Below are 9,617 nucleotides of genomic sequence, written 5' to 3' on the forward strand. Positions count from 1 at the left end.
ATTCTCTTCTTTGTTGTTGTTTTGTCAGGACCTCAATCAAATCATTTCCTCCTCTCCTCCAAGTCCCTCGCTATCCCCGCATTCTCTCAGTCTCTTTTATCTCTCCCTCTGCTCTGTCTGTTTCAATTCTTTCTCTTCCTGTTCCCTCCTTCTGTTCTGCTCACCTGCAGCACATAAAAATTCCACTTTCCATCTCCAGAGGATTGGAGACGCTCTGGGATTTACTGCATTCCAGCTCCCCCCCCCCCCCCTCTCTCTTTTTCTCTCTCTCTCCTGCTCTCTCTCTCTCTCTCCCTGCTGGCCTTGTGTGCAGTTTTTTAACACGTTGATCCCGCCTGTATCATTCTGCCTCCACGGCCTCTCTCTTATTGCACCCCCCCCCCTCCCCAACTGTAAAATACTCATTCTAATACTATAAATAATAATAGAACAGCTCCTACCCCAACTCTAACCCCCCAAACCCCTGGGCTACCATCGCCCCCACCGGCCCACAACCCTCATGACCTCCTCTGGCTCAGCCGACTCAACTTTAAATGGTTCTCCCTGTGGCACCAAACCTGCCCCAACCCTCCTCCTCCTCCACCCCGCCCCCTCCACCCCGCCCCCCTCCCCCTCCCCGTCCCTCCCCCTTCTCCACCCCTCCCTGGGTCACTGCCATGCAATGGAACGTTCCTCCACCTTACTGGCTTAGCTGGAGGCTCCGCAGGGCTGAGCGGCACAGCGCTGTGCAGCGGTGAGGTGGTTGAGGTGGTGGAGGGTGTGTGTGTGTGTATGTGTGTGTGTGTGGAGGGGGGGGGGGGGGGGGTGGGGTTAGCCTCTGGCGTAACGGGACGAGGTTGATTTACGAGCTAATCCATCGGTCGTCCGTGTGAGCAGCGAACCGCCGAGGTGAGCGGGGCTTTGATCAGACTGTGACTCAAAACACACTGGGAGAACACACTGGGAACAGAACGCACTGGAAGAACACACTTGCAACAGAATGCACTGGGAGAACACACTGGGAACAGAATGCACTGGGAGAACACACTGGGAGAATGCACTGGGAGAACAGACTGAGAACAGAACGCACTGGGAGAACACACTGGGAAAACACACTGGGAGAACAGACTGGGAGAACACACTGGGAACAGAACGCACTGGGAGAACAGACTGGGAGAATACACTGGGAACAGAATGCACTGGGAGAACCCACTGGGAGCAGAACACACTGGGAGAACACACTTGGAGAACCCACTGGGAGAAGAACCCACTAGGAGCAGAACCCATGGGGGGATCAGCACATGTTCTCTAAAGCCATTAGGGAGAAATAGGGTTTGGCGTTAATTCATGCGATAGATCATAGCCACATTTTGTGTCTCTAATGTGTATGTGTGTGTGTGTGTGTGTGTGTGTGTGTGTGTGTGTGTGTGTGTGTGTGTGTGTGTGTGTGTGTGTGTGTGTGTGTGTGTGTGTGTGTGTGTGTGTGTGTGTGTGTGTGCGTTTGTGTGCACGTGCATGCGTATGTGTATGTATGTGTGGCGTGAGCCTGCATGTTTGCATGTGTGTGTTTGTGCATGAGTCTGTTTGTGACAGGGCATATGGCATGTGTTATTACACAGGTTGTTTTACACTTTCTTTTTTGGATGTCAGAGTACAAGTGGATGTAAATATATGTGGGAATCTCGGCAAGCCAGAGACACAACATATTCCTGTTTTAACTTTTAGTATTCTATATATGTAACAACCCGTCAAAAGGATTAAGGGAAGAAAAGAGAGCAACGTAGAGCTTTGAGACAAAAAATACACTATTAAGAATACTTATATATAGAGAGAGAGAGAGGGAGAGAGAGAGAGAGAGAGAGAGAGAGAGAGAGAGAGAGAGAGAGAGAGAGAGAGGGGGGGGGGGGAGGGAGAGAGAGAAGGGGGAGAGAGAGAGGGGGGGGGGGGGAGAGAGAGAGAGAGGGAGAGAAGCTTAACAGAAAATGACAGACAGATAATAAGGCAGGCGTTTAGCTGCATCTAATAAGGCCGACATCAGAAAAACTTGCTGGCAAGACCACAGACAAACAGATAGAAAACAGACAGAAAAACAGACAGACAAACAGATAGAAAACAGAGGGAGGAGAACTGTTCGGAATGGAAGAAGCGAACGAGGTAAACACACGCAGCGAAAATAAAAGGGTTTCTTCTCCTGCACACCTTTGTTGTGTGAGCCAAGTTGTCTCCAGGCTACTCCAGACAAGTGGGCAGGAACACCCCTTGGCACTCGTCCTGCTCAACATAGCTCTCTCTCTCTCATTAAGTGTGATGTATGATTAATGTCTTCACATACAGGGCGTGTAGAGAGTGTAGCCTTTAATTGGACCATCTATTGTTTGCTACGTTTCTTGGCTGAGGCCGAGTTCAATGATGGGGTTCAATGATGCGTTTTACACAATATTGTTCCTCCACGCCCTAACACTTTGCTCTACATGCTGCCCGCTCACGCATGTCTCTCTCTCTCTCTCTCTCTCTCTCTCGCTCTCTCTCTCTCTCTCTCTCTCTATATATATATATATATATATATATATATATATATATATATATAGATGTATATATATATATATATATGTCCTGATTGACCTCTTTCTGGGATCCTCTGGGCAGGACTTTGTCTCCGCGTCTCTCTGGCTCTCTCCCCGGGCCCCAGCCTCTCTGCGGGCTCCGAGCATGTGCGGCGGCTGATGTGAAAGGTAAATAGAAAGCTTTTAGTCCGTCTGGAGGACGGGAGAAGACAGGAGAGATTATAACATAATGGGAGAGTCCCAGACTCAACCCCCCCAACCACCACCCATCCACCCACCATCCGTTGTTCACACGTTCACACACACACACACACACACACACACACACACACACACACACACACACACACACACACACACACACACACACACACACACACACATGCACACACACACACACAAACACAGACACACACACACACACACAGACCTATACATAACATGACACATACCTTATGTGACACAAACATGCACAAGCGCACCCATTCACCCACACACACATCACCCACACACACACACACACACACACACACACACAGAGCCATACACATATTCCCATCCATTGAAGGATAGACCATGTTTTATGTTTCTCTCTTATGTGTTCAAAAACCTTGTTGGACACTTTTCCTTCTTCTGTGTTGCCTTATCCTGGGATTAGACCCAAGCAAATATTTTCCCCAAAAAAAGAAGGACTTCCTTGGAAAGTACACAGGGCATATCTCTTTACAGCTCTCTCAAACCCTTTTTGTGATTCACTAACACTGTTTTCTTCATTCCGTCGCGCTGTCTGACTTCTCTCTATAGTTGGATTCCATCCATACTGCCCCATTAGGAGCAGAGGAGCAGAACCAACCTAAACCTAGGACTGACAGAGAGAGAGAGAGAGAGAGAGAGAGAGAGAGAGAGAGAGAGAGAGAGAGAGAGAGAGAGAGAGAGAGAGAGAGAGAGAGAGAGAGAGAGAGAGAGAGAGAGAGAGAGAGAGAGAGGGTTGGTAAGACAGTGACTACAATTTTTAGTTGTTTTTTTTTGCATACCATACCCCGACTTGATTGACACATTCTGCAATCAAATCAAAGTGCTGACAGCTGGGACTGATTCCACACAACTGTTGTGGTTTAGGGGACAGAGCCGATCGAATGAAGGGGAACAGCCAGTATGACAGTAAGAACAGGAGACAGAACAGAGTCCGGGCGGCAGGAACCGGCCTTTCCTCCTCCACGTCACGTTCGCTGTATGGAGGCTGATGCTCTGGGATTAGAAGCCGCTGTGGTTTGATGAGGAGCGACTACAAAGACTGAACTGTCTCCATATTTGTGTTGGTCATGAGGAATGGTCATTTCATGTTAATGAATCATTTAGAGTTAATGGATCTAAAGGAGCCTATATTAACTCAATTTGTTATTTCTGATGAGTATCAATGTGAATTTGGCTTAAAATAGATGCTGTTGGATGTTTTGGAAATTATATTACATTTAAGAAATATGAACTATATTTTAATATATTAATGACTAAATCATTCCAGTATTGGGTCAGTGGTTCTAATAGTCCAACATATTTGCAAAACAGGGAACTGTCTCCATCAAATAATGTCATCAAAGTTGGACTTTGTCACAAACTTGATGATGATCATTTTGAGAAAAAACTTTTTGTTTGCGTGCTAACACTTCAAACAAAGTATTTGGGAAGCCATCTCCATTTGTTCCGAGCTCTTTAGTCTGGACTTCTCTGCTATAATCACAAGGTTTTATGTGTGACAGAAATGACATCTGCTGGTTGAAATTCTGAAGGCTTCAGCCTCCTTTGATCCTGATCAGTAGGACTCAGATTATAAAAACATTGAGAGCATAAGAAAAAGACCGCAGTTATCCTTTAAATCGACCTAAACCAAAACCTTCTGCTGGTTGTTTTTAACCATGTTCTACCAAAACACCCGAGAGCCAATTAGGTCTTTCCTCTCGTTTCTCTGCTTCAACTTTAGAGTTGGATGCCAGAGCCAACCCACATCCAAGAGCCCCCCTCACGCAGAGGTCAGAGGTTAATGAAACCAATTAATGTCCCTTTGATCCCTGCTATGATGTCACGACCCTCGCAGAATCCCCGTACAGAGTGGGACCAATAACATTTGATTATTGGTATTACTGGTTATTGGATTAGGGCTTTGAGGATGTGCAACTGGAGAGGAATGGTGAGGAAAAGATCTGAGGTCAAGAAAACCAAGAAACCATATTTGACGATGCATTCCCTTTCCATTCATTCCCCTTTCCCTCTGTGTGTGTATGTAGCGTATGTGTGTGTGTGTGTGTTTGTGTGTGTGTGTGTGTGTGTGTGCGTGCATGAGGGTGTATGTGTGTGTGTGCGCCAATGTGTGTATGTGTGCATGCATGTGTGTGCTCACTGGCATTTCATCTGGCATGGCTACCGACTAAATTAATTACCGTATCACACATCTCAGCTCTGACTTCTTACCCGACACATCTCTCTCTCTCTCTCTCTCTCTCTCTCTCTCTCTCTCTCTCTCTCTCTCTCTCTCTCTCTCTCTCTCTCTCTCTCTCTCTCTCTCGGTTAAGGTGTTTTGGTATTATTTGGGGGGGGGGTTTTTGCGATCGACCAGCGGCTGCTGGTCGGTTCGCCTGAAGCATGGTGGCGTTCGGCGATCTGAGCCGAATGCACGGCTTCAAGATCTCCCCGACTTTTCCGTGCTCGGTTGAGGACTGCGGTTTGGCAGTAGGAGAGGTGGTCGGGTATAGCAGTAATATGTCCGCTGCCCGGATGAACGGAGCAGTCGTGATTTTTGTTGACAGCGTAGCGAAAGCAATCAAGTAGCGGAGACCGGCTTCGTGAGTAAGGATTCCTTTATGTCAGTATCTCCGCTAACTACACCTGCGGCAAGGGTCACCAACTCCAACATCCCCCCGTTTATCGGGGAAGAATTGTTGATCAGGGAGTTTTCAAGGCACGGGAAAATTGTGTCTGCGATAAGGAAGTTGCCGTCGGGTTTCAAGTCTCCCCTGATGAGACAGGTCATGGGTTACAGACGGCAAGTTCATATGATTTTGAATAAGAAAGATGCTGAACTGAATTTAGTTTTCACTATAAAAGTGAATGATTTTGATTATGTAGTGTCTGTCAACTCTGGCACTCTGAAATGTTTTGGATGCGGGAGGGAGGGGAATCTCGTGAGAACTTGCCCGGAGAGAAACCCCTGGAAAACGAGCTGAGCCTGCTGAGGTGACAGCAGGGACATCAACCAATGTTGAAACGGAGAAACAGAGGGTGGCAAATGTGGAAAATCACATTCAAAGTGTCAAAAAAGTTGAAGGGGAAAAACGAAATGTTGAAGATGCAAAGCAGTGTGGTGAAAATCCTCAAAAAGCATCTCAATGTGTTGAAAATGTTGAAAATGAAAAGCAGTGTGGTAAAAATCCTGAAGATACAATTCTAGGTATTGAAAATGAAAGGCAGAGTAAATGTATTGTTCAGGAGGAGGGGAATAATGCATTCAAAGAGCCAGCAGAGAGTGATGAGGTTGGGCCCATCCCTGCTGCAGCAGAGGAATGCGGGGACAGTGAGGAAGGGTTGATGGAGGAGGAAGATACTGCGTGTAAAACTCCTCTCCTTAAGAGAAAACAGGGTAGTGAAACCTGTGGCTCCAAAGCCAAGAAATCAGTGGCTAGTGGAGAGCAGGAGGAACAGACAGAGTCAATGTCTAATGAGGAAGAGGTGGAGCAGGCAGAGTCAGAGTCTAGTGAGGAGGAGGAGATGGAGGACGGTGCCGCAGACAGTCAGCCCCTCACAGACTCACCGCTGTTTCCTGCTTCTCAGTTGGATGAGTTTTACACAGTACATAGTATATAAATGTTCCTTCCAAAAAACAAAATGCTGAAAAATGTCAAATTTGATGAGTACTTTGCCGATAAGAAAATGCTGTTGCTATCAGTCAAGTTTCAGATTAGCATCAGAGGGGTGAGAGGCTTCTCTGAGCAAGAGGTCTACAGATTAAAGAAGATTGCTCTGAGACAATTCTGGTATTTTGAACATTGAGCCCCCTTTCTGGTTTGTTTAGGATGAAATAGAGTGGGTGACACCGAAATTTGAACTATTAGTCCTTTCTCGGGTATTTGGCTCATTTTGAATCGCTCCTGCCTGCTTCACAATGGTTGTCTGTGTCCATACACAAACCTGTCAACCCAGCAACCCTAAACGTTCGTTTTCAAAAATGTGCAGAGTACTGCACAGTCCACAGGAAATGGAGACTGTGTTGAGAACCTCAAATCTAAAAAAGCTGTGCTGGCAGACCTGCGGGGAGGAGGAGCGGCGCTAGTCCGCTCACGTTTTCAGAGCGTTTCTTTAATGGATTCCTCATCCAAGTTCTTCTTCAGTCTGGAGAAGAAGAACGGACAAAGAAGACAGATCCATGCACTGCGGTCAGAGGACGGACACCAGCTCACAGACATAGCAAACATCAGGAACTGAGCGGTGGATTTCTATGTGAAGCTGTATAGCAGTGAGTACAAGGAGGATAATGCTGTTTTTGCCACGTTCTGTGAGAACCTGCCCACAGTGTCAGAGGAGACCAACAGGGAGCTGGAGGGCCCCCTGACTCAGCAGGAGGTGTTTGCTGCCTTGCAGAGTGTACAGGGGGGTAAGGCCGCCATCATCGTTGGGTTGCCCTCTGAATTCTACAGAGTTTTCTGGGCTGAACTTAAGGAAGACATGCTGGGGTTTTTCTCAGAGAGCTTTGAGGACTCCTCTCTCCCACAGAGCTGCGGGAGGGCTGTGCTCACTCTGCTGCCCAAGAGACGAGACCTGCAGGAGATCAAGAACTAGAGGCCCGTCTCACTTCTGTGCGTAGATTATAAACTGCTATCAAAAGTCCTGTCCAGCCGGCTTTAGAAGGTGATGGACCAGCTCATTCACCAGTCTCAGACTTACTGTGTGCCCGGCAGGTCCATTGTTGACAATGTGTCACTTATTCAAGATATTTTGGAAGTCTCCGGTTCTTTGGGTTTAGATACTAGTCTGGTTTCTTCAGACCAGGAAAAAGCTTTTGATCGGGTTGAGCACCGCTACCTTTGGAAAGTTTTACAAAGGTACGGCCTCAGTCCGGGTCTGATAGCTAAGATGAAGGACCTGTATGAGGACATTGAGAGTCTGCTATAGATAAATGGTGGACTGTGTAAACCTTTTCAAACAGAAAGAGGTATTCGACAAAGCTGCTCCATGTCTGGTATGTTTTATTTACTGTCTATAGAACCCATGTTGCACAATGTTCGTGTTTTTATTGATGGCCTGTTTTTACCTGATATTAGTTCAATTTTTATTTCATCAGCCTATGCAGATGACGTCATCATTTTTGTTAAATGGATGTCAGTATGAAGCAGGTCATTAATCAATTGGGCAAGATTGTTGATACATTTGGGAAGATCTCAGCTGCCAAAGTGAACTGGGCCAAGAGTGAAGCGCTTGCAGTTGGGAGGTGGTCTGCGGGTCTGCCCCAGCAGGGGGGGGGGGGCTGAGCTGGAAGAGGGGGGGGGGGGTTAAATACCTGGGGATTCATCTGGGGGATGAACAGAGTGAAAGGAAGAACTGGGAGGGCGCGTTTGAGAAGAGGGAGGGGAAGCTGGCTAAGTGGAGGTGGCTGCTTCCCCACATGTCCTACAGAGGAAGGGTGTCAGGTCTCACCAAATGGCAGACGAGAACCCAATAGCACGACACGGGAAACATTTCAGGTGAAGAAAATAGTGTTTATTCCTAGGGGCAGGCAACAGGGAAGGTCCAAAGTCCAAGCAGGCAGGTCAATCCGGTAGGAGCAGGCAAAAGGAAGATCCAAAGTCCAAAAGGGCAGGTCGATACACAGGCAGGCAGGTTCAGGATCAGGATCAGAAGACGCGGGAGAGCTAGGTTTACACACTAGACATTCTGGCAGGGAATGTTTGGGAGGAGAGGACTGATATAGGGGGAGCACAGGTGACGGTGGTCGGTTAATTAGGAGAGATCAGGGTGGCAGGCAGGTGAATGGGAACAGCAGGTAATGCAGAGCAGGGGGGAGTGGCAGAGTCTGAAATGACATGTATTAGTGTGGCAAAACAGGGAACAGACAAATGAAAAACTACAGCCTTGCTGAAGTTGTGACAGAACCCTCCCCTCTAGGGACGGCTCCTGACGTCCCACCGGGCTGGTCAGGATGGTCCCTATGGAAAGCTGAGATGAGGTCAGGGTCCAAGATGTTACGAGCCGGGACCCATGAGCGCTCCTCAGGGCCATAACCCTCCCAATCGACGAGGTATTGGAAACCCCTCCCCCGCCGTCGCGACTTGATGAGGCGATGGACAGAGTAAGCAGGACCCCCATCAATGAGCCGGGGGGGTGGTGGGGGTCAGGAGGAGGGCTGGAGCCGGCTTTCCTTAACGGGTTTGACCTTGGAGACGTGGAAGGTGGGATGAATCCTCATAGAGCGAGGAAGGCGGAGACGGACTGCAGCAGGGTTGATGACCTTAGTGATGGAGAACGGGCCCACAAACCTTGGGGCCAACTTCCTAGACTCCACCCGGAGTGGGAGGTCACGTGTGGACAGCCAAACCTTCTGACCAGGAGTGTATTATGGTGCAGGGATCCGACGGCGGTTGGCATCTCTCTGGTACCGGTTGGACAAACGCAGGAGAGCAGAACGGGCCCGCAACCAGGTGCGCAGACAGCGCTGGATGAACGCCTGAACAGACGGGACACTGGCCTCTCGCTCCTGCTCAGGGAACAGTGGAGGTTGATATCCCCGAGAGCACTGGAAAGGAGAAAGCCCTGTTGCAGAGCTTGGAAGTGTATTGTGAGCATATTCCACCCACAAAAGCTGTTTGGACCAGGAGGATGGTGTCTGGGACGCGATGCAACGCAAGGCAGTCTCCATCTCCTGGTTCATCCATTCAGTCTGTCCGTTGGATTGAGGATGGAAACCAGAGGAAAGGCTGACCGTGGCCCCCAACAGTTGGCAAAAGTCTGTCCAAAAACGAGAAGTGAACTGTGGCCCCCGATCTGAGACAGCGATAAACTCCTTGGTGTCCTCTTCGATGGAAGTCCACC

Source organism: Gadus macrocephalus, chromosome 10 (assembly GCF_031168955.1).
Source record: "Gadus macrocephalus chromosome 10, ASM3116895v1".
In the NCBI taxonomy this organism is placed as follows: domain Eukaryota; kingdom Metazoa; phylum Chordata; class Actinopteri; order Gadiformes; family Gadidae; genus Gadus; species Gadus macrocephalus.